The sequence below is a fragment of the Cavia porcellus genome, unplaced genomic scaffold, assembly GCF_034190915.1.
Source record: "Cavia porcellus strain 051 isolate PalLab524CR breed Dunkin Hartley unplaced genomic scaffold, mCavPor4.1 scaffold_25, whole genome shotgun sequence".
In the NCBI taxonomy this organism is placed as follows: Eukaryota; Metazoa; Chordata; class Mammalia; order Rodentia; family Caviidae; genus Cavia; species Cavia porcellus.
Window position 1 is genome coordinate 15,837,827 of NW_026947508.1, and position 27,030 is coordinate 15,864,856.

The following is a 27,030-nucleotide window of genomic DNA, read 5'->3' on the forward strand; positions in this document are numbered from 1 at the left end:
GCACTCAGGAAGCTGAGGCAAGAAGCTCACCATGAATCTGAGGCCAACTTGGTATAGCCCAAGTGAGTTCAAGGCCACCCTGAACTACAAAGAAAAACCCTATGTCAAAAAACCAAAATAAACAGTGAGCTACCATAACTGTATAATATGTCATATAGGAAGTTCTTAAAACTGTGTACATTTTAACTCATTGGTTTTGTTTTATTTTTGTTTTGAGGCAAGGTCTCACTATGTATTTTGGCTGGTCTTAAACTCACTATGTAACTAGGCTGGTCTCAAACTCACAGTGATTCTCCTGCCTCAACCTCCTGAGACCTGAGATTATAGGCATGTGCCATCAGCATGCCTGTTCCCATTAACACAGTTAAATCAGTGTGTGAGGATCTTGGGGAAGAATCTCTAGTACAGGGATAGGGAAATCAACCTGTGAGAAGGGGGGGAGAAAACATTTACAAAGAGGTCCTAGGAAACATTTTTGAAGTCACGACTATGTTAATTTTATCAACTGTAGAAAAAAAAAAATGGCGGCTTGCTAGCGGATCGAGCGAAGAGTCTCTCCGGAGAAATTATATTAGAAGCTAAAAAATGACAACATGGAGAGGGCCAGACAAATCGATAGTGATTCTTATTAACCAAGACAGTACAGCTGGAGGATTTAAAGTCGTGCTGAGACCGTGAACGCTGATAACGGGAGGCTGCAAATCCCGCGCCTTTAAAACAACAAACTGACCCGTGGACCCAGCAGGAAAAGCTGAGTTGCTTTCGATGACTGCGGGAAACCGAGACTCGGCACTCCGAGTAGCAGCCAGGACTGCACCGCTGCACCAGAGGAGAGGTACAAGGCTCTGGCGTTTCAAATCTAAACGGTACACAGATATCTGAACATTCTGCGCTGTGCCGGGAGCGCACGCTGTGCACCGCTCCGCACTGTGCCGGGAGTGCGGAAAAGGTGGGCAGCTTGGTGTGCCGTGGTCCCGGAATGAGGACCTGCGCCAGACTCTGGTGAGTACTGGGAACCCCGCGGCTGCTGGGGTTGGCCAGAGAACAGCTAGTCCGCCACCACAGGGAAATCAATAACACAGAGTCTGGCGGCAGACATTTAAGTCTGGCGGCAGAAACTGCAGCTTGGTGACATCACCAGGTCCCCCTGTAGGGAGGGCTGGTGGAAGACATCTTGAATTCTGGCAGAGCCTGATTACGTGCTGGCTTCAGCTCCACACAGAGAACTTAGTGGGAGACATCTTGATTTTGGGCAGATCTTCTATTCTGGTGCTTCTGTCACAGAGAGGTTTGGAAGAGAACGGCTGGGATTTGGGCAGAACCCTGTGCCACAGTGACATTACTCAGCTGCTTCTGGTACAAAGAGAACTGGCAGGAGCTACTGGGGCTAAACCAAGCCTCTGCTTGGGGCCCAATAAGCAGATACAAAATAATCACAACTCAGTGACAACCAGAAAGTACAGCCTAATTTATGAATTAACTGGCACAGAGGCTAGAGACTAGCCTGTACCGCCCCTGCATCCCAGCCTACCCCAGATAACAGTAAATTGGGGAGGACAGCAAAAACTCAAGCCAGCATGCTTCTGAAAGGCCCTAAGCAATTCGGAGAGGGCCAGAGAACTCCAGGACAGTCTGAAAGAAACCAGAAACATGACAAGAGATAAAAATAAAACAAAATCTCCAGCTGCCCAACAGGAGAAAATAAGCCCAGGAGAACTAAACACTGAAGAGAACAAGCACAGTAACCATCCACTACTCGACACAGCATCAGCCGAAATTGAAAAGTACCTACATGATCTCATAGAGGAATTTAAAGCTGTACTCCTGATCCAAGTGAGGCAAGATATAAAGAGATTAATTAAAGAAATGACATGCCCCGCCCAAGAGAACACAGATGGAAGAACTGAGGAAATCAGAAAAGAAAGAGAAGCATTTGAAGAAGAATTTAAACATAACTTAGAATACATGAAACAGATCCAAAGAGAATATCAGGAAACTAAAAACTCCATTGAACACTGGCAAAATGCCTTGACAGAAACTAAAGACAGCCTTCTGAAACTTGAAGAGAGATTTAGGGCATATGAACGTGAAAGAAAAAGCCTCTTAAAAATAACAAGGAACCAGAAAGAAGCAATTCTAAAACTGGAAGATGACAAAAAGATACATAACCTAAGAATAAAGAATGTGAGTGAGGAAGCAGGAACATCCAAAAATGAAATACAAAAAATATTCACAGATATATTAAAGCAAAATTTCCCATGTATAGCAAAAAGAAATGATATCCAGATAAAAGCATACAGAACACCAGCTATTTACAACCAAAACGGATCTACGCCTAGACATATAATAATCGAGATCCCAGAAATCCACCAAAAGAACAGAATATTAAAAGCAGCCAGAGAAAAGATGCAGGTTACCTATAACGGGAAAACTATAAAATAACAGCAGACTTATCAACACAAACTCTTAAGTCAAGAAGGGACTGGGGAGAAATATTCCAAGTCCTGAAAGAAAAAAATATGCAACCAAAGTTCATATACCCATCAAAATTCTCTCTAAAAATTAATGAAGAAATAAGATACTTTCAAGACAAGGAGGAACTGTGGGAGTTCGTGGCCACCAATCCAACCCTACAGAGAGCGCTGAAGGACATTACAGAGAAAGAGAGGAAGAGATACCAGGATTCCAGCAACAGTGGCAGAGAGGCCTCAGTGAACGGGGCAGACAATGGAATGAGGGAATAAGGTGGACAAATTATAGCAGAAAAGTGGAGTAGCAGACATGAGGCAGAGACGGTAAGCTATAGTCTTTAGTATAGACAGCTCTGAAACTATATCTAAAAAAAAGCAGAGGTCATTGCTAATGGTGTATAACGACTTAAAAGACACAGTAGTCCTAGTGCCATATTTAGATTGAATTTAATTTGTTCTGGTCTGTCCACTCATGTCAGATTTGAGGACACAGACCTCTAGAACCAAAAATAGCAGGTTATACCACGGTAACTATCCTTACTTTCCTATTGACTTAGACTGAAATCCTGTATTACTTGCATTGTCTTACTATGACTGATCTTAATTGTATCTGAATCATAAGACTATTGGTTGGCCTTGACTGATTCTATTTGAAATTGGTATGCTTGTTAGTATCAACCCTAAAAGTAGAGGAAACTACTCTGAGCATGACAAGATGTAAAGGATATCCATACTGGTATGAATCAATAACAGCTCTCCAATCCTACAATGCTGTCAAAGTTAAGTTTTTATAAAAATAGGTGATAGTATGTTTAACTATAATAAGCCAGTGTTGTGGACAAATCTATTGAAAATAACAAGAGAAAACATAGTAGCTACGGAAGATCATTTATATTGTAGTCTTATATGTCTTATCCATTGCATGTTTTTCTAGGAAATTGTTTTGCTGTCTTGCTATGACTTGGTTTTCCCTATAATACAGAGAGGATAGATATATAGGTAGAAACTCACACATGGATTTTTTTTTTTAATTATTTACGGGAACAGATTATATATTGCAAGATGTAAGGAACAGATACTCTGAGGAAGAGACGCTGAGAAACCCAAGGCTTATTTGTAGCATTATAATATAAATTCTAGCAATCTATTGTTTGCTGATTAGAATGACATTGGACTGGTTTCTTCAGTTCAACTTCAGCATATGCAAAGATGGGGGCGGCTATCACAAAGAGAATGAGAGATGCGATGGTAGTTGCTATGTCTTCCCTAATTTGGAACTTGAGGACCTAAAAAGACTTCATCATCCTGTAATGATTTGATTAGTTCTATAATATGCAATAAGTATATAAAGTGGGTGAAGATAGGGACAACTATTTGTAAGAAGCTAGAGACAGTTAGATAATGAAGATCTCCAGTGGACTTGCTTTGAAATCTGTATTTCTTTAAATTGTTTTTTTTTTTAAATGTTCTGTTCTGTTTTGATATGTTTAATCTTACCGTCTTTGAGATGTAAAACAAATGTGTAGGACTGATAATCATATTACTGAGCTTTTGTTCGATCATAGAGCAGAATGGTTTGTAGGGTCACTTTTTTGAATGTCATTCTAAATACTTTAATTCTATAACCTGAACAGCTATTTCAAAGATGACAATGTATAACTTATCAACCGGCAATTTCTTACCTTTTGTTTGTCTGTAATTTTGTATTATTTCTACCCTTTTTTTTTTAATCTCCATGTATTTTTTTCGCTTCCTTTTCTTTAAATAAAATTTTAAAAAAATTTTCTCAACTGTAAAGATTTTCATGGATAGTAACATATGCCAAATCTTATTATATACTTTAAGTAGCTGCAAGTTACTATACCTTAAATATATCTCAATAAAGCTTTTTTTTTAAAGGTCTGAACAAATTATGAGCTCAACTAATATATTTTTCACTGTAAAAAACAAAAGGGTCTCTGTTATTTTGTGCTGGATAACAGGATAATAAAGTAGACTGACATCTATCTGGACACTATTGCCTAGGGAGTACTGATTTGACCCAGGCTAAATGTCATCTGTAGAGGGATTCCACTGACATATGAGCCTACACAATACTTAACACAGCTACAAAATCATGGAACCAAGACTTTATATAGGAGGAATAAATTGGCTAGACAATTCATGACGCTTTATGGCATTAAAGAACTACTAATGAGGAATGAAATAATTTATTTACAAAAGTTTTTCATAAGCAGTTATTAAGAGAATACTTCCAATCTTCTAGAATGTAAACTGGAATTCTTATATCATTACTCTATTAAGTTTATCTCTGTAATTAAAAATACTAGCTTAACAGTCATTAATAGAAATCCTGAATTTCTCCAAATAAAACATGACAAAATTATATAGTAAGGTACAATTATATAGCTTACACTACTGAAGCATGTCAATGAGAAAGTTAACAATATATTTAAAATTAGCTCTTATCTCTCCAGTATTGCCACTTCTCTATCATGATAAATGCTGATCTTACTAGAATTTAAAAATTAATTTTACTTGATTCTTCTTTGTACACATATGATCAATCTCTCAAATATAATGACATCTCCCATTTCACCCCCAAGAAATATTTTAAGGAAAAATGAATAAACCAAGTTGAAATACGGGCTCAAACATGTAATATGAGATATTCTAAAAACTGAATCCAAGTTCTGAATTTCTTTATCAGTAGAGAATCTATCTAACATGACAGATTAAAGCTTGTATATCAGAGTAACAGAAATTTTTCAAAAGCAAGACTTTAAATTTGAAAGACTGGCTAACAGTGTTGCTGTCTTTCAAAGAATTTAACCAACTCTGTAAAAGTACCATGTGGGCACCATATGCCAAGGCAGTAGGAGGTGAACTGCAGGTTAGCCTTTATTTTACAACACAAAAATGTTGCTAATAAACCTAGACAGCAGTGACATAATGACCAACACATAACCCTGGGGCTGAGACAAGGGGTCCTAGGGACATCAAAGCACCAGGTCACACATGTTCCTAGTAGCCATTCAGTAGTACTAATGTGCACAAAGATTTAAAATGAAAAAAAAAAAAAAAAAAAAAAAAAAAGACTTAAATTACTAAGCATGAAAGTAAGTAAGTTGGTTAGTTATTAAAAGGCACATTCCATCTACTTGGGACACTGAGGGTGTAAAGATCACTTCAGCACAGGAATTTTAGAACAAACAGGCTGGGCAACATAGCAAGATTCCAAAAAATTCCAAGTAATTTTTAAAAGTGGAGAAAATTAAGTTTTGAGGTAATGTCTGCTGCCTAAATCCCTTGTTGTTCTATAATAGGTACAATAGATAGTAGGTAACACAAGCATGCATATGCGTATATATAGATATATAGATATATATATATATGCAGTAACTTTAAACCATGAAAGTCAAATTTGATGTAATTTGAAACATAAATCCAAAAACGCAAGATTTTAACATTTCATATGAATGCATAAACAATATTTTAATCCCTACCAAAATAATGTTTACATATTAAGTTGATTTTCTCAACAAAAACTGCACCTCACATAGTGAACATTGATCACTTCCATTAATAAATCATATTCTGTCAGTTCAAGCAAACAAGATATCATCCCTGACACCCCTTTCTCTCTTACTGCACCTATCCAAGACATCATCATAACCTACAAACTTTATTTTCAAAATATAAGCTATATACTTTTACCACTACCACTTAGAGCAAACCACAATCATCTTTCACCTGTAAACTCCAGGAACCTCTGAACTCATCTCTTTGCCACCGTTACCCACCCTTGTCACAGTCTGCTCTCTCCATGCCATAGCTACAGGAACCTTTTAAAACACAGTTCAGGGCTAAGGATATAGCTAGCTCAGCGGCACAAGTGTCTGCCTGGCGAGCACAAGTCCCGATACCCCCCCCAAAAAAACCCATAGCTCAGATCTACTGCTCTGAGTCCTGCAGTGCTTTCCTTCGTATCTGGACCTAAACCCAAAACCCTACCATGCTCTGTAACACCCCACAAAGTGATGTCCCTAACCCAACCTTCCTTCACTCTGGCCACATCAGCATCCTGACATTTCGCTAAGACTACATGAAGCTCACAGCCTTCTTTGCACTTGTACACTGCTGTTCCTTCTACAGTAATGGATCTCTAGAAATCTTCTTGTTCCAGCCAGGGACAGTGGTGCATGCCTGAAATTACAGCACTGTGGGAGAATGAGGCAAGAAGACTGCAAGTTACAAACCAACAGGCAACTTGGTGAGACCCTGTCTCAAAATACAGAACAAAATAAAGAGGCCAGGAATATAGCTCAGTGCAAAGGCCCTGGGGGTTCAATTCCAAGTACCAAAAATAAAAACAAAAGAAAAATGCATCATCAGGTCACTTGATTGACTCACCGTACTTACTAAACTATTTCTTTACAATGCAGAAATAAATGGTATGTAGAACTGAAATCTTTTAAAAGATGTATTTTATACTCCCCCAAATACCCCAAATTACCTAGGTTTCCTGCAAGACACCTAAAATATGCTTCTAATCTTATTGCCTTCAACCTTTAACTTACTGGGGATCAAATTCATGACCTCACACTTGTCAGGTAGGCACTTGACCACTGAGCGAAATCTCTGGCCCTATCTAACTTTTCTTGGTGGGGGCAGGGAGTGTTTCAACCTCTAACTTTTAAATTTCCTTAAATTTCCTCTAGTGTTCACTTTTCCACTCTTTCCACATGTTACATATAATCAGAGGAGAAAAATAGTAACTAAAAATTTTAAGAAAATATATTCAAAGTTATATAAAACATCAGTGTCTCAATCAAAATACAAGGTCAAAATTCAGTATTTATGGGAAGAAAAAAGGTAACAGGTATATGAGCTAGTCTAGCTTAGCATAATGTTTCATATTTACCTAGATTAAGATAATAATAAAGGATCTATTTGCCTTATTACATTATATTCCCCTAATTTTATTGAACTTTTCGACAAAAACCTATTTTGATCATGAAAACAGTGCCCCTTAATGTCAAGAGCTCAAGCAAAAAAGCAGATACACATGCAGCCTTAAGACTCACCGTACTATAGACTGCTGAGACCGTGGGAGTGAAGATGCGATCCTCAAGAGGCTGCTGCACAGGTCCTCTAGGAATTCTAGAAGATCAAGTTAAGGATAAAATAATTCAAAAATGGACTGCTTTAGTAATAAGAAAAAGTTACCACCACAAAATTCTGACAAACATCCAAGATTCTGTACCCAATTACCTAAGCTAATTGTAACTCCAATTGGAGTTATGGACTTATTCTTCCATAGAAACTGGAAAATGAAGTACTTCAAATTTCCTTATGTGATTTAACCGAGTATCTCCTAAGTGGTTCTCATGATAAATATTGCATGTCAATTCCAAACAAATATAATTATACAAGTTTTCAAACTTTAAGCCCATGATGAAAATTTACCAACTTTACTTTCTATACAAAAGGCATTAAAGAAGTATATAACACCACAATATTCAGGAAGACTCATCAAGTGTGAACTCCTGACAAAGGCCCACTCTGTTCTGTAACTAGGGTACACAGGAGGGCCTGGGGATTTAGCTCAGCGGCGTAAGCGCCTGCCTTGCAAGCAGGCAGTTGTGAGTTCAATCCCTGGTACCGATAAAAAGGAAAAAGACCAAAAAAAAAACTAGGGTACACAGGAATAACAAACAACTGTTTCCTTATTATTTAATTTGGCTTTTTGTTGTTTTCTTTGATTTCAGCTACTTTCCACCTTACCCATCAAACCAACAGCTTCCCATTTTAAAACACAGGCTCTATAGTACTATTACTTTAAAATATTCCAGCATATCAACAGCTAAAAGGCTATCACTAAACTTCACAAATTAAAAAATCAAACCTGCTGAGGATTTAGCTCAGCAGCATAAGCGCCTGACTGGCAAGTGCAAGGTCTTAAGTTTGATCCCCAGTAAAAAAAAATAAAAAATTTTTTAAAAAATCAAACTTTTCCATTTGATACAGTAATATTTTTTAAACAGAAAACATCTGCGTACTTAAGCCCTCTTGAAGACTCTCAACCAGAGCTGAGGCTGTGTGGTTCAGTAACACAGCACTTACTCAGCAGGCATTAAGACTTGAGTTCAGGGGCTGGGAATTTAGCTCAGCTGAATAAGCGCCTGCCTTGCAAGTGTGTGGTCCTGAGTTTGATCCCTGGTACCAATAAAAAAGAAAAAGACAAAAAGACAAAAAAAAAAAAAAAAAAAACCAAGACTTGAGTTCAAGGGCCACTACTACCAAAAGAGAGTGAGGGGCAACTAAAAGATAACAGCAACTACATCTGGATGATAGGATTATCTAAATACAGTATACACTTCTTTTACAATAAATGTGATTTGTATGACTTAAATGGTTTTTAAAGAATTACTATGAATTGAATGGTGTTGACAACTAAACTTTAGTTGACATCTAAACTAAACCCAACTAGATTAATTATAAATGTTGTTTCCATCATTAAAAAAATTATGGTGTGATAGCACACATCACAATCCCAGCACCCTGGAAGACAGAAGCAGCAGGATTACAAGTTTCAGCACATGCCAGACAACTTAGAATCTGCCTCAAATATTAAAACTGGTGGGAGAGACAGACCTGGGACTTTCAGTGTGAGGGTCAATTCTCAGAACCACCAAAGGGAGGGGAAGGGGGGCTAAATGTCAGGCATCTTTCCTTCAGCTTAACAAATACTTAACACATTCCACCATCACATTCCTTTCCAAGGCAAGAAAGGTTGGGGAAACTAAGAGCTGTAAACAGTGCTTTTTTTTTTTTTTTTAAAAGAAAGGTCATGCGTTGCCAAAATCTTAAAGAATCATAAGTAAAATTCTCTATATATCCAAGTAGCCAGCTTACTGAGGTAAAAGAGGGAATACAAAACCAGAAGTCTTACTCCCCAGTCATCAGAAGTAAAGATTCTGTATTGGACTCTAGATAGCTGCTTACATTAGCACCTCAGACACGATTAAATCCATCACCACCATCCTCTACATACAGAGAACTAACGTAAAATGCTGCAAGGAGATGTACTGAAACTAAATTTTTTTTGGTAGTGGGAAGTGAACCCACAACCCTGCGCTTACAAGGCAGATACATACCGCTGGGCTAAATCCCTGGCCCTTTAAAATTAAGTTTTATTAAAGGTACTGTTTCAAATTACACACACACACACACACACACACACACACACACACACACACAGTTTCAGAACAAACATCCTTAATATTAGCTAGGCAGTCCTTTCAGAATGAGAGCCAGCCCCTGATCTGAACTAGAACTATGCACTGAAGTTCTGCAGTGGGATCAAGTGACTGGTAGAAAATGAGGCCACTCTTCCCTCTGCAGTGCCAACTGCTATTGCTTGGACTAGCTCTTATGAGAGAGTAAGTTCTCAAGCAAATTATCAATACTATGCCAAATAACGGGGGCCACTCCATTTAGCCTTACACAGGGAAAGTCAGGACTACTGCTTTCTACCAGTTACTTTACTAGCCAACAACATTACCACTACTACAAGAATTTCTAAGGAAGATGATCCTATATTTGGCCAAAAGTATAGCAACAAACATTCTGCCACCTTAGCCATAAAAATGAGTCAAAGAATTACTCTACAAGAATTTTGATTTTATTTATTTTGTACCCTATAAACTAATAACAATATTGTGAAGTGGTACTTTAACTATGTCTTAAAATACCTTTAGTATTTAGTTATACTTTATAACTTTAGTTATACTAAAGTACAAAATATAACTTTTAAAACAAAAACACTGCTCTGTTAAAAACATGAAAATAGAAATCAAAAGATCTGAATGTCAAGCCTAGTGAAAAGCCTAGCCCAACCACCCATCTACACCACGCCACTTAGTATTTAGTATGTTCTGAAAACTGAGATTTTGCAAGATGAAGGAACTCATCCAAGATCACAAAGCTTAAGATTCTAGACCAGGTCTACCCATGCTCCATGAAGTACGATCTTCCTGTACTTCAATGAGGACACAATGCTTCAAAGCATGATAAGAAAACTGCTATAACCGGGCCTACAGATTTAGCTCAGCGGCATAAGCGCCTGCCTTGCAAGCAGGCAGTTGTGAGTTCGATCCCTGGTACCGATAAAAAGGAAAAAAACCAAAAAAAAAAAAAAAATGCTATAACCTGGTTAAAATGTGTGCACCTATCTAAAGATGAAATAAGTTATTAGTTCATTCTAAAATAAGTCAAAGTCACTAGTGTGAGAAGCTGAATGAAACAACATATGTGTATGTTAAAAAGATAATTAAGATGGTTATACTACTGATTTCTCTGAGTTTACTGAAGAGAAAGATTTGTGCAGATATTGTTTGGACAATTGAATGACGATTCATATATCTAGCTACTATTATCAGTGCAACCTTAAATTGTATATGCTTTCTTTACTTCAAAACTCAGCTTGTTAACTCATGTTGGCTTTCTTTCAGGCATAATTACTATGAAATTATCTTATTCATTCCATATATAAGTAATCAATCGTGTGAATATAAATAGCCTTTACATTTGTCCCTGTTTAACTTACGACAATGATTCTAATCCATCTCATTTGGAAATCTTGCACTAAATTTTTTCCTCTAAGTTTCTCAATAGTCTTTCCAGTCACACAGCTGCAAATTTCACCTATATTGGTTGATTATACTGATCTAAAAGGTATATCATTCACACCTTGTTGAAAGCAAATAAGTATATACACAAAGAGAGCTACAACAGTGTATACCTCCAGAACTTCAGCCTATAACTGTTTTGTTTTTTATTACACTTGAAGTGAAAGAGTAGCCATCTGAAGTTACACTTTATAAAATAAAAACCTATGGGGCTGAGGATTTAGCTCAGCGGCATAAGCGCCTTCCTTACAAGTGTGCAGTCATGAGTTCAATCCCTGGTACCGATAAAAAATGAAAAAGACAAAAAAAAAAAAAAAAAAAGAAAGAAAGAAAGAAAGAAAATAAAAACCTATAATGAAGTCCTAAATTATAAGTGAAGAAATGGAATAAGCTTAAGATTGTAAGAAACATTACAACGAAACCCAATTAAGATCACAATTAAAATCTCAGGCTTAGAATGAAACTAAAGAGTGCTGCTACTTTCATTTGGTAAGCTGCCTGAAGAAAGGAACAAACACCAAAAAGGGAAACAGCCTTAAGAAGACATCCCACTAAGCCAATACAAAACAACCTTGTATAGCCAATCTCTCTCACTAATTACAACTAAAAACTCTAGACCAGACTTGTCCAAACCACAGCATGAGAGCCACCTGCGGACCTAGACAACAACATAAAGTTAACATTATTATTATGTGATCTTTAAGTGATACTTCTCCAGACTCAATTGCACAGGGCCTCAAGTGCAGATGGCATAAGAAATGGGAACATTGGGGTTGGGGATTTAGCTCAGCGGCATAAGCGCCTGCCTTGCAAATGTGCGGTCGTGAGTTCGATCCCTGGTATCAATAAAAACGAAAAAGACAGAAAAAGACAAAAAAAAAAAAAAAGAAAGAAAGAAAGAAAGAAAGAAATGGGAACACTGTATAGGCGAATGCATAGTCCAGTTAGTGCTAAATCCACCTACTGTGTCTGTCACACACAGTACAACTGAAATTCACATGTATCAGACACTTGTGCTAACACAGCACAGCCAACTATGGATAATAGTGTTTCAACCTACCTCTTTGTGTACATGCCTGTGAAGACAGGTGCTTATAAAGAAAGCACCTAAGTCCCAAGTTATGCATAACAGACGCAAGGCAATGTAACAAAACTTTTAACAATAAATAATAGATTATATAACCCCTGCCCCTCAACCTCAAAGCAGAGAAATAGGAACTCTAAACCTAAAAGGGCTGACAGCCTCCTTAAAACATAAAAAATAAATTACCATTTCCTGTAGGATTATAACGGAATGCATAATCTACAAAACAAAATTTATGAGAACATTCCCCAGTACCACAGGGGGAAAAATTTTAAACATACGAAATGCATACAAAATTAAGGAAAGGTAACCAATTCTCAAGAATTTGTAGTCAAATTTTACAAGGGTGATAGCTAAGAACTAGTCTTCATGGCTGGGTATGGTGACACATTCCTGTAATCGCAGTCCTTGAGAAGCTGAGGCAAAAGGATAGCCACAAGTTTGGGGCCAGCCTGAACTACAAAGACAGACCCAGGCTCAAAACAAACCAAAGTTTAAAAAAAAAAAAAAGTTTTAAACAGAAACCATGCTTAGCTGCTTAGAATTAGAAAGCATCGTATTTACAACGTCTACAACATAATCCAGAAAATGTAATCAATTATTGTCTTATTAGTAAATATCTGGAGTTCATGACATTTACGTTCATTTTAGAGGTGTGGGTACCCATATGTAACGCACCTTTTTATTCCCCTTCCCTTTCCATGTAACCAATTCTTAAAAGAAAAGGATGTTCACTAGATCATAACCATGACTCAGATGTTTTAGTTACCAATCATAAACCATAAAATAGCTTTTATAACTATGCTTTGTGAGATAAAGGTAAATGCATTTGAAATAAATGAAGAATTCTCAGCAGATAAATAGTACCATATAAAAGAGAACCAAGTGGAAATTTTCTAACTGGAAATTTATAAAATCCAAAAAACAAATTCATTGGTGGTATTAGTAGAAGATTGGAGATGACAGAGAATGAGTCACAATCAGAAAACAGATGCATAAAAAGAAAAAAGGCAAAGAATAAATATATTTTAAAACAACAGGATTGGGGGCTGGGGATTTAGCTCAGCAGCATAAGCACCTGCCTGGTGAGCAGGCGGTTGTGAGTTCGATCCCTGGTACCGGTAAAAACAAAACAACAACAACAAAAAATAAAAAACAAGAGGACAGGGAGGCAAAGATGTATAACTACAACTAAGGAACTCTGGTGTGACAAACTAAAAATTATTCATTTAAACCAGGGTAAGTAAACTTTTTGTTAAGAGCTCAGATAGTAAATATTTGTGCATATGTGGAATATGTATGGGCCTGAGAGCCATGTAACCTCTATCATAAATGTTCCACTGAGCTGTTGCAATGTAAATTAAAAGTCGGAGTTTTTTAGACATACGTAAGATCAACAGACATGGCTCTGTTCCAATAAAACTTTACTTAAAAATGGAACACCAGCAATAAAACTATTTACAAAAACGGCCGTCAGCCTGAGAGTCTCTGATTGCCAACAGTAATTTTACCCAATTTCCTCAACACTTTGCACAAGGCTGTCAACCTTCAGATCACAAAACAGTGTGGTGACATACCCATCACAATGTTTGTTTCTGAATATTAATTAAATTCATCTATCACACACATGCAAAAGTGATAGACTGATGCTAGAGAAATCAGAATCATCTAGTTGCCTCTCCTTTTGCCCTTCCATACCCTGATTATTGGCAGCTATACAGGCTTCTACACCCAAAATTCACTATTTGAACAGCAAGGAAGCAGTCAAGTTCATGGTACCATTTAATGACATATAAAAATGGTTTAAACTCTACTTTTTTGGTTTTTGTTTTTGGTACGGGGGATCGAACTCACAACCTAGCACTTGCCAGGCAGGCACTTAGGCCACTGAACTAAATCCCCGACCCTCTAAATAAAAGCTTTAGCTTTTAAAAAGCTAAATAGCTAGCTTTTTAAGAATAAAGTAATTTCAGACAATGCCAATAATCTCAAAATGTTGATTCAGTAATTACACTGAATGCTTAAATTAAGCTAATTGTATTTCACAACCTCAAGTTATAATAATTTAAAAATTGAAACAAAAGAACAATAACTGTCAGGGAAAAATTAACATATCTGTATTAAATACAGTGACAAAGAGATTCCACTTCCATTCTCTTTTCTATTAAAGCACCTTCACTAATAATAAAAATTTAAATTGAAACTACCGAAGACTATGCTTTTCATCTTGACAAATTATTGTTCTAGGGGGAAAATATTAGGATGTAGCTCTACAAATGAATTATTTACAAAAACACACTCATTTCCCCATAGTACAATGCCTTACTAATGCACTGTGGTCTGTTTGATTTAATGTACTTCAACAGGAACCTGGAATGCAGCTGGCCCACTCCATAAGAGCAGCAGGACTTTGCTCCTGTATTATCTTCTCCTTACCTTCCCTTTTCCCCTTCCATACTCTGATTATTGGCAGCTATACAGGCTTCTACACCCAAAATTCACTATTTGAACAGCAAGGAAGCAGTCACTAAGATAGTTAAATCTTCCCAACTTCCTATCACTCAACTTTCATAAACCATATTTTAAGAGCACTGTAAACAATTTACAAAGAATTTCCACAAAAATAATGACTGGTACATTTTATCAAGAGACAGGTAAGAGTCAGTAAAGAGTGACTTTAAGGACAAGGTTTCCAAGCAAAGCAATTGGACCCATGCCTACTCTGTATTTATTCAATACTAGCACATGAATGTGAACCCAAGGCCTTGCCCATATGAAGCAAGTGTCCTACACTGATGACTAAGGATTAAACCTAGGCAGGGCTTTTGCACTGAGCTACATTCCCAGCTTTTATTCTCAGTTTCCCAAGCAGTCTGGTGTGCACTCTATGCCCAGCTAGCCTCTCTTTTCTTAAGGCACCAACGCCTATTTTCCTAACTAAGCCTTTTGTGCTCCAAAAGGCTTTGGAGTTCATCTTGGGTTCCATTTCTAGCTCTAGTTCAGTAACTGCTTCATCATATTTAACCTCAAAGTATCAGCTTCCTCAGGCATAAACTGCTCCAGAATCAACTAAATCATTACTTTAAATACTCTTCATAATACCTGGTATTTGGCATCTAATTCCTGTTAATTCCTACTTCTGGTCCCCAAACTAGAAATAATAAAATAGGATCCCAGTCAAGAAAGTGGTACTAAGAGGGCTAATGTTTAAACAGATATGCATTAAAGCAGCTTTATATGCTTCCTCATTCATCCATTTTCATTAAATAGTTTAAAATGTCTACAAAGTAGCAAGCCAGTGGCAAATTTGCCATGTTCGTGGTACCTTCATTTTACCTGGGGCAGACAGACCCAAAAATCAGTGAACAAATCAGATAGTTAAAAATAGTAAAAATTGTGTGAAGAAAACATTACCAATGATGTGAAAGGAGGTAAGTGATATTCTAAATTAGGTTTTTTTTAAAAAGTAGCATCTAAACTGAGATCTAACTGATACAAATAGTCCATTCTATGAAAAATAAAGGTACATTCCAGATGTTCAACTGCAGAAATGCATGGGTGGGCATACATTGTGTTCAAGTATCATTACAAAGTCTAGTTTGAAGAAACTGCAGAGTATCACTGAGCAAGAGCTACATCATCCAGAGGCTTAGGACCTGCGAGTATGAATTTTTTAGGCAACAAGGGAGCATTTAAACAAGAGGGGCAAGTAGTGACCTCAGAGTGTGATAGAAATAAACATAAAGGGCTAAATTTAAGTAGTAAAAAATATGATTTCCCCTTTCACGAGAGAAGAGGCATTAAGGAAAGGAATAGTCAAGAACAGCTGACAGATGTCAGTTGCCATATGTCATTGTACGTTTAGCAAAATTGGGAAGAAACAGGTGGGAAAAAAAGTGCAAAAGAAATAAAAAGGTCTGCTTTGGACATTTAAAATCTGAAACAACTATGGGATAACCAGGAGATGGAAGTACACAAATATAGATATATGAAAATGTGGATCAGGTTAAAAATGTAACATAAAAAGATGTAAAGATACAGATTTGAGAGCCTGGAAACTTAGCTCAGTGGTACAACACTTGCAAAGCACACATGAGGCTTGGTTTTAACCTCGGCACAGCACAAAAACAAAAATAAAATGATAAAAACATAAAAGATATGAACATAAAAAGTGCTGAATGCCAAGAGAAAGGAAAAAGGCAAAGGAAATGACAGTGCAACAAAGGAAGAATCAGCAAAGTACTGCACAGCTCCTGAGGAAGCACACACTAGTGAGACAGCACTACACTCATACCACGCCCTTTACATTACTGGTGACACACCAAACAAGGGTAGCGAACCCGCCAGTCCTTCAGAAAGCTGGAGAATTAGTTTTTAAAACCACATTGGAATGCACACACACTGGTGCTCCACCCTATCCAATGCATTACTAATACTGTACCTCTTCATATTTTAAACATATTAAGGTATCAAACTGCATTAAACTATCTAAGTGTCTGGCATATGATCAACCTCAATACATTAGCTGTCAAAGTGGTTATTTTAAAAACTATCAAATTATGAAACTGGCTTAAGCATTTTCAGTCATAAATTGTGTTGGCTAAGATGCAACTACAAATGGCATTAATATGTTAGAGACAAAAATTATGTATTTTATTAAAAGTACAGGATTTTTATTGCTTTTTTATTGTTTTTTGTATTTGATCCTGACACGGTCAGGGAAGAGTTTCTTTTTCCACTATATGATGCCTTATTATGTTCTACAGTAGATTTAACATGACCTACTAAAAAGGCACATATAAAAAATATTTCAATTAAGGTAAGTAAGTAGGATGAAAGCCAGAAGCTATAAGGTCCCAAGATAATACAAATACTTGACTATTAATTTGGCTCTGCCTAGAGAAGAAAAATGAAGCGTATATAGCTTCTGGTGTTTAACATCAGAAGCAGAACAGGCATGTGTATGTACAGGTTCTTCTAAGACTACTAACTTTAAGGATTAACACACCACTGAGATGAAAACTGAATGGCCCATCTCAATAATTAGTAGAAACAATAATGTAAAACATAATAACTTGCATTTTAAATTTCTTACAATGATAATTTGCTGATGAAACAGATCAATTTACATTTACATCCACTCACTTCTCTGCAGGGAGCTCTTATTTCATATCTAAATGTTTAAATTCGGCAGATTTTTTTTTTTTTTTTTTTTTTTGGTCTTTTTCCTTTTTATCGGTACCGGGGATCGAACTCACGACTGCCTGCTCCCCAGGCAGGCGCTTATGCCGCTTAGCTAAACCTCCTGCCCCAAATTCAGCAGATTTTAAGAGAACTTTTTCAAAATATTATTCACTCCTACTACAACTTTTGTCTCTTCCTTACCTTCAGCATCCATCTATGCCAAAACCCTTGAATTTCTACTTTAAAACAAGAACATAAAGTACAAAGGTAGTTTACCTGAAATTGACAATCTGAAACAATCTTAGTTATCTTTCAAAAAGGGTTTGGGACAAAAATTTTCAGGTACCTATTAAATCAGGTAAGAGAAGTATAATGCCATAGGTAATAAATTACTTAATATGTCACTGAATGTAAATTCAAGATATATTAAGAGAAAATAAACTATTTGAGTTACTGTCAGACAATGTTATATATTTCTAAGTACTGATAATTAAGTGGTACTCTAGGAAGAACACAGATTTTGGACCTGGAAAAGACAAAATTTGAATCCCAGATTCACTGACTGGCCAGATTTTCTTGGGAAAATAACTGAACTCTCCAGCACTATGTCCTCGTCAGTATTTTGTGAGACCACAGAAAGAACGAACATAGTAAGGCTTGTGATGTGTTTAATTATTATAAAAAGCACTATAAAAAGGATCATGATTTATTCTTTCTCTGGACTATCCAGATGGCAAAACCTTTAAAACAGCTCTCTGTGCTGAGTCATTCCCTCACACCACCAAGAGCTTCACTAACTTCACTGTTTAAAGTTTCTGCTTTTGAGACAGGGGTCTCACTCTAATTCAAGCTGTCCTTGAACTCACTATGTAGCCCAGGCTAGACTCAAGCTCTTGGCAATCTTCGCAATCTTCATGTCTCAGCCTCTGAGCACTAGATTACTGGGGTGCACCATCATGCCTGGCTTTGTTTAGAGTTTTAAAAAGCTAGAATGAAATGTGCGGAAGCAAAGTAAAGAGAGAAGTCTTGAGAGGAATCTGTCATATATGATGACAAACAGCCAAAAATAATGTCATTCCCTATAACAAAACTCTGAAAGACATGGACTGGTCTCTGTCACTACAGGTGATGACCTTTAACCCAGATATTTATTCCCCTCTTCATATAATGTATCAACTTTAATTTAATAGCTCTTCCTAAGGTGACTAGTTAATCAAATGTGGAATAATAATAGTTCCCAGCCCAAAGTAGTTTACATCAAAGAAGCATCAGACAAAACCACTTTTCCTATTTATGAGTAACTAGTATTGCTAGCCAAATTAATTTACCCAATTGTCACATTCCGAAAGATCTACATTGTTCCACTATGGAAACTTATGGGAAAAATCATTACTCCTTTTAGCAAAATTCTCTGCAAAGGCCCCTTATCCATTTAAACTTTGTGACTAAACCTAATGTTTTGCCTTTCAAAAATGATCAGATAAATATCAATGGTAATATAAAATGCCAACAATCGCCACTCATAAAATATAATGTCCTTGTTTCTGTAGATATTAACCTGAATGAAGCAGAAGTAATGCAAACAGTTTACATTACTCCATCTATTTAAAAACTCTCATCCAATAAGAGTTCTTGCAAGTGCATCTCACCTGACTCATAGGCACATGAAGACAGCGTGTTCTCTACTGAGTGGTGATGAGCAAATACAACAACAAAAATTAATTTCATGACCAGGTATCGTGGTACATGCCTGTAATTCCAGCACTCAGAAAGCTGAGGCAGGAGGATCACCTGACTAAAGGTGAGTTCAAGACCAGCCTGGGCTACATACTGAGTTCAGGACTAGCCTGAAATACACAGCAAGACCCAGTCTTAAAAAGAAAAAAAGAAAAAGAAAAGCAACTTTAAAATACAAACAAAAAACAGATTAAATTCCCTTTAGTTGTTGGTTAGCATAATGTTGACAGGCAGAATACAAACTTATAAAATTCATAATTTACTTCCAATATTCAATTAAGATATCCTTACTGAGAAAAATACTTATAAACTATTAGAACACTAAACACAATTTCTTCAGATATGAGTTCCTGTAAAGTCAGTATTTTATTTGGCAATTCTGTAGTTTAGATATAAATACAGGCAATTTTTTCCCTTTTCATTATACATACGCCCTATTTCCATTAATAGAAAATTCCTTTTCAACGTAAACTCTGAAAGGAAGGCATGTTACAATACTATTGAATAGAAAGCTTTTAGCAATATCATGTTCACACGTGGAACGAACACAGTCAAGATGACTTTCATAAACTGCAAAACATAAACATTATGTACCCAGTGTCACATTGTTCAAATTTAAAAATTCAAAAAACATTTTAAAATGAATGTCCTTTTGAATGATTGCTAGTCTACACAAAATTAAAACAAACAGTATCTACATACTGGCTCCTAACAATATTCAAAACACATAATAGCATATCTTAGCATAAAGGAGCAGGTAACATTTTAATAAATCTGGTCAGTTCTACTATACATTGATAATATTCAAGAATCAAAATTTCAAAGCTGCCTAATGTTTCAAATCAAACAATGCCATCAGTGTATGAGTATCTAACCATGAAAGTTGTTCCTATTCTGCCATTTCCCCCTTTCTCAGTACCCTGTGCTGTCTATACGAAGGTTCCATTGCAAGTTAGGCCAACCTTCCACCAAGTTTGATGACTGAATCAAGTAATGATTCTAGATACCCTCTCGCTCTGCTAATCAAACACAAAAAAATCTTGCCAGGCCAGATGGCCAACACCTATAATTGCAACAACTGGGAGGCAGAGGCAGGCGGATGGATATCCACAAGTTCAAGAGCAGCCTGGATTAAAGTGAGTTGAAGGGTAGCTCAAACTACATAACAAGACCCTATCTAAAAAAGAAAAAAATTTTATGAAGATGTTTAAGTGGCAAGGTAGCTGCTCAAGATTTACCACCTGTAACTGTTTAAGGATATATAAAGTTTCTGTTTAAAATGAATAAAATTGCGATTATATGGTAAACCTCAAAAAACTTAATTAAAGGGCCAAAGATAAATTCATCTTACCTACACCACACAGTTCACAAATATAAATCTAGAGTTAAAAATCTGTAAATTTCCCCCCTTTAAAGCTTACCACTGTGTTTACATATGGCCTGAAAACAATTTCCTTAACTGCTGATATCTAAAAATATTTACTAAACTTGATAGCTCTGCACATTTTAAATGTAAATATAAAATATTTTTAAATATAAAACTGTAGGGTACAAATGTGTGTGGACAAAACGTCTCTAAAAGGGTAAGAAACTAATAATGATTGTGAGAAAAACAACAAATGGGCCAGACTGATGTTTCAGTGTATATGCTCTTTTGTCTTTCAATGTTTTATCATACATATAAAAATTACCTGGTTAAATGATATTACAGGTATAATGAAAGTTAACAGAAACATACTTTTCACTTATTTAAGTTATAAATTATCTATTCTGATATCTAGAAATATTCTTTGCACCAAACATATCATTTCATCATAGTACTTATTACCCTAATTAGGAGGAGAAAGAGGCAGGCTCAAAACAATGAAATTATGCAGAAGTAACAAATTACTTTTACCTGAAATTAAATAACTTTGTACAAAGAAATATGTTTAAAATTCCTTTGAGAACAGATGCTGGAAACTATTTGTCTAGTTTCTATTATATGTATGAAGTGCTATATGTTCTGTGTGGATATATTTATACTTAGAATCTCATCATCCCTGCATTTAACACAGATTTGATCACGCCATGGCAAAGGTACACACAGAGGCAGGTAAGCAGTGCTGATTCTTTTATCACTCGACTTCAGGAATATATGCTGTGGAGACCTGAATCCAAACTAGAGTCTTCAGTTCTCAGAATCCTAAGTATTTAGTAATGCTAAGTACATACTTTGTTCTATAACCTGGTCCCTAAGTAAGAATAAACTGCCCTGTGCTCAAATAGGAAAGAAATATAACCTGGAACAAAACTGGACTGTGTTAAAACACAGCACAGTAGTATCCATGTGACCCAGCTCCTTTAGCAAATTTTCAAAAATAATTTTGGTCCTGGTCAGCTTTGGAATCATCCCCAATAGCCTGCATCAATGTGTACAAAGCATCTTAACAACTATCCTTTATTTGTCAATTTCCATTGTAGCCCCAGAGACAAATCAGCTATATCCTTATCAATTAACCTCTACTGATGTGAATATAAAGATTCCATCCAAAAATCAAGATGCTGTCAGGCATGGTGACACATGCCTATAATCCCTGCATTGAGGAGGCTGAAAAGGAAAGATTACTGAGTTCAAGGCCAGCCTGGACTACACAGTGTGACCCTCCCTCAAAAAAAAAAAAAGTCTTCCTGTTTTCTCTTGAAATTTTCAGTACCTGGAATGTTTTGCTTTCTTCCCTCTACTAATCGTCTCCAAATCCCAACTAACACCTGAAAGATTCCTGGTCTCCATTATTTTGTAACAAAAGATCACGTTTCACTTCACTCAGCTTACTTATTATTTGTAAAAAGAGACCAGAAACAATGTCTCAAAAAACTGTTATGATGATTAACTACTGTAGGGCTGAGGATTAGCTCAGAGGCCTAAGTGCCTGTCTGGCAAGCACAAGGTCATTAGTTCGATCCCAGAACCAAGTGCCTCTCTGGCAAGCACAAGGTCATTAGTTCGATCCCAGAACCCAAAAAAAAAAAAAAAAAAAAGATGGAGATTAACTGTTGTAAGGAAATAAATAATCCTTATAGAGAATTTAGGTGTTTATACAGTACACAGCGCTTATATAGTAGGTATTTAATAAATAATATCTTATGAGAGAACACTGATTTCTCAATTTTTATGTTAACATTTCTCCAACTGAACCTCAAGATTCCTGGGGAAGAATTCACATCCATACCCAAAAAAAAAATTTTTTTCACAAAAGCAAATTATCTAAAGCTAATTAGAATCCACAGCTGCTTACTTCACATTGAATAAATAATCAAAGGATGTGGCACCAAAGCTAGACAAAATTATCTCCCCAAAAGAGTACAGATACTGCCTCAAACATCCAATCAAAGCCCCGAGAGAAAAATCTTGCCTCTATTTGGGTAGCCTACTGGGCTGCAGTCACCAGAGATCAGTTAGCCAAGAGTAATAAAGTGTCAATAGGCCAAAAGATTAAATTCCAAAAAATCAACCTGCAAAACCAGTACACAGAAAAAAAAGAAAAATAAATAAAGGACACAGAGAACTGCTAACTCCTCCATTTTTCCCCACCCCTTCATGTCATCCGGGAAGTAACAGATGGAAGAGAAAGCATCTGTAAGCATCTGCTTTCAGGAAGATTTACCTTCCTCTGCACACCTCAAGCTTCTTCATAATGGTAGTAACTGTCTCACAGAATTATTATGAAATTAAGGCACCAGGCAAGGTAATCCTAGCCCTCAGGAGGTGAGGCAGGAGGATCACTGTGAGTTGAGACCAACCTGGGCTACAAAGTTAGTTCAAGGTCACCTGAACTACATAGCAAGACCCTGTCCCAAAAAAAAAAAAAAAAAAAAAAAAAATTAAGTAAACAAAATGCATCCTTCCTGGAATAGGTAGACACTCCGTTGATCTACCTACCATCATTTTAACTTCCATGCTTTACCGAAAAGAAGAAAATCTTTATGCAAAGAAGAGGAAAGCAAAGAAAATATGGTAATGCCTTGGTTTACAAACTTCTTTCCACAATTCTGGAAGCAAACCAATTGGACAAGAACTGAATCAAGTTCAATGACCTTATGGGAAAATCTGATTTAGTTCTCATTTTATCACCTAAAAATCATTGAGAAGCATATATACCTTTCCTTAAATGCATTATTTTCATCTATTTACTAGAAATTAAGAACCATTTCAACTATAGAGTAACTCACTCTAAAATAATAATCTGTATTTTAACACAAATTAACTTTGTTTTGAGAATCAGCGGTATTTCAACTATACCCAATTTACATTCATCTCCAAGTATGAAATTAAAAAAACTATTAGCTGGTTTCCAACTGGTTACAATACTGATTTGAAATTCTAAGTAATTTTACTGTGTAGCTATCCAAACAGAAATGAACAAAACAAACAACAGAGAAGAAATCTTCCAATTATCAGATTTGTGACTTCTATATCATCTGTTGAAATGTGCAAGGTTTAATTCATGCCATTTGAAAAACTCCTGTGTTGAGGTCATTGTTTATGGGACCAACTTGTAAATATGTAGCATTAAAGGCTATATATTTAAAAAAATAAACAAAAAAATCCGTTTTAATACAACACACAAACTGCCTGGAGTCTGTAGAGTCAGTCCTGGTGTCAGGGAGGAAATAGAGTTGACAGGTTTCCAAAGACAGACCCATAGAACACTAAGTTTACCTTCTACGGAAATTGTTGGGAGGATCTCAGATCAAAGATCTGTATTATGTGCAGGAAAGAACAGGCCTGACAGTATGAGTAAATATAGAAGAAAACTTGAGTCTGTTCATTAAAACTTAAAAAAAAAAAACACTGTTTCAGAGATCATCTGACTAGATAATTACTTCTACAGGAAAGGAGATGTTTAATGATCTCTTCTGGACTATGATCTTCTGGCATATGTCTGTACAAAATTTTCTGCTTCATTATGTGTCATTCATCTGAGCTACCTCCACAATCTCGGTCCCCTCTATATTTTGTTATTCTTTTGTATTTTGCATTATAAGGCTTTTGTTTTTGCCTTAAAGGTTACCCAGGGAATTACACTTTTCATATTGTAGTTTTTGTTGCATGCATCAAACATTGCCTAATACATAAAGTGTGAAGAGAAACATTATCTAAAGCAGGTAAGCTTTAATGAACAAATGTGTGTGTGGTTTTTGTATTTCTAATGAATATGAAGAAAGATTAATATTCACAAATATTAATCATTTTTAAATGCTATTTGTACTTTTTTTTCTGATTGCTTTGGAATTTGAGTGCTATCCTTAAAACGATACAAATGTAACATTTAGAAAAATATACAGTGTGGCTTATAATTACAAGAAGAATGTCTACCAGCAGATTCTCTTACTCTTTTGGATCTGTTTTTCTAGGAAGAAGGAGTTGTTTATTTACAATTATGAGTATAATGCTGTACTAGAAAACTTTAAAGGAGATGCTGTCTACTTTAAAATGAGAATCTGCTGTTTCTGTATCTTATTACTCTCAATAAAACTTAAGTATTTGAGGAGAAAAGGAGATTTTTTTTTTAAAGTGGCACTGGTTTACATTTTTGTAAAATAATGCCTACTGTAATAGTCTCACTGAATTCTTTTGTTTCTGCACTCATATTTGCAACATATTTAAGACTGGGTTTTTCTTTTGGTTTGGTTTGGTTTGGTTTGGTTTTCTGAGACAGGGTCTTGCTCTGATGTTCAGGCTGGCTTTGGCGATGTAGTTAGTACAGGCTGGCCTTGAACTCACAAAGCAATCCTCCTGCCTCATCCTCCCAAGTACTGAAATGTACAGATGTGCGCCACCATGCCTGACAATTTGTGACATATTTGTAAGACTATAAGGAAAATGTCCCACAGGTAGATATATTTGGAAAAGGGAAGATCATTTTAATAGTCTTTCCTAATAATTTTTCATGTTCTGTGTAAATATTATACCAAAGCTCAACAAATTTTTCTTTTGGGATGAGAGGGATAAAACCCAAGATCTTGCATATGCCAGGGACATACTCTGTCACTGAGCTCTAGTCACAGCCCAAGAAGTGATAAGTTTTAAAGATTGATGCAGTTTAATGTAAACCCTTGTGATGAATCTTTCATATACTGCTACAGTATATTAATCACTTTGGTCTATACTACATTTTAAGTATATCTTTCCCTTACACATTAAATCAGTGACATTAAGTTATATAGAACTTGCTCGATACATGTCATTTTATAATCTCCAAAATCTTATCTGTAACATCACAACTAACAAGTCTGTTAAGCACTGAGAAATTGTCAGTTTCATAGTGGGGAACAAGTTTGCAAAATTTTTATTTTTGCTTGAAAGCTATAACCTTATCACTGGTAATAGTTTTTCTTAAGTAATAGAGACATTCACCTATCTTTGGAAATATATCTGCAAAATATCCAAGCATGAACAACCAAGTTTTTCATTCTTTCAAGTAAAAATGTTGATATATGAAAAAAGCCGCAACCAGTACAGGGAACTAACAGCTTATACAGTTAAGCTGTGTGCAGGTGTTCACAACAAGACTCTTCTTACTGGCCAACCATGCAACAAATGTGCTTCATGTGTATACACTTCCTTTTTATCACAATATTAAAAAGGCAATATACTCAGGATACATGTAGTACAATGAACAGTTTTTGTTGTTTCATTAAAGCAAAAAATGAACTGGCTTTTAATGAAGAACACAAATCATTATTAGCGGTTTGGTTCTTCTACCTTGCTTCAAGCTAAGGTCCCAGTTGTTTTGCCCACTACTGATTTGACACGACCAATGAAAATGTCAATGAAGGACCGGGAGTTTAGCTCAGCGGCGTAAGCACCTGCGTGGCAAGCGTGAGGTCATGAGTTCAATGCTTGGTACCAAAAAAGAAATAAAGAAAGAAAATGTCAATAAAAATGAAAAACTAACCTTACACTAGCTACTAGAAGAGTTCTGACTAGTATCTCCAATCTACACGTGCTACCCTAAAAATTCATATATTCTTTTGGGTCACTCTGATATCAGGAGCAAAATTTTCAACATACCTAATACCCAGAATAAAATACAGTAAATGTAGTTAAGTAGGACCAACACACAATGCTCCAAGTAAGTATAGGCACCAGATACCCCCTCAATATAGCTATGTCACAATAAATCAAAATGGTCATCAAATGAGGTCATAAACAAAATCCAAATAAAAAGGACTTTTCATGCACACTGACAGAGAACCACTGTACATATGAGAAATGAAAGATGAGTACTCATTAAAGTCCTTTCTGAAAAAAGAACCAGCTGATACATATGCTGGAGACCCTTCTACTAGTCCACCTTTAGTATAATTCTAAATGTAGCAACGGGAGCCTTCTACTGTTCTCTACTACAGTATTTTCACATGGACCTCAGGTCACATGTAACTCTTCATCTTACCTTACGATCTTTACCTCCAGATCCCTCATAACCTCCTCAACCCATAAAAGCAGTTCAAATCACTAGAAGAACAAAGACACTTTGTTTTTCCTTTATCCTACCGCCCCCCCCCACTTTTCCTTTTCCCCAGCAGATGTGTGTATTGACCAGGTGCAGCAACTGATAGCTCAAGCAGGGCAACTCAGTCCAAGAGCTCTGAACTGAGTAAGTCACATTCCACACAAACCCTAAACTATAAAATGGAACTATTAATCCCAGCCAATACCTAGGTCTCAAAAAACTTCAATATACTTCAATTTGAAGTCCAGAAATGAACTGAAGTAGATTAATTTCACACTGTGCCAATGAGGTTTATTATATCACTTCTAATAACACTGACCTCAGAAGACAATTTATTCCCATCAGACATCTAGAATACCAAC

General features: G+C 36.2%; 1 protein-coding gene across 26 annotated transcripts in view; it reads right to left on the reverse strand.

Moving 5' to 3' along the window:
- Eif4g3 (eukaryotic translation initiation factor 4 gamma 3) overlaps nt 1-27,030 on the reverse strand; it is a 318,850-nt gene that overhangs the window by 223,462 nt on the left and 68,358 nt on the right. For 24 of the 26 annotated variants that reach the window (XM_063235683.1, XM_063235682.1, XM_063235687.1 and 21 more), the window contains one exon: nt 7,559-7,634. The gene's annotated coding sequence lies outside the window, so the exon portion shown is untranslated. Of the gene's footprint in view, nt 1-7,558; nt 7,635-27,030 lie in introns of those variants that run through there. The other 2 variants (XM_063235681.1, XM_063235680.1) reach the window with 1 other exon arrangement.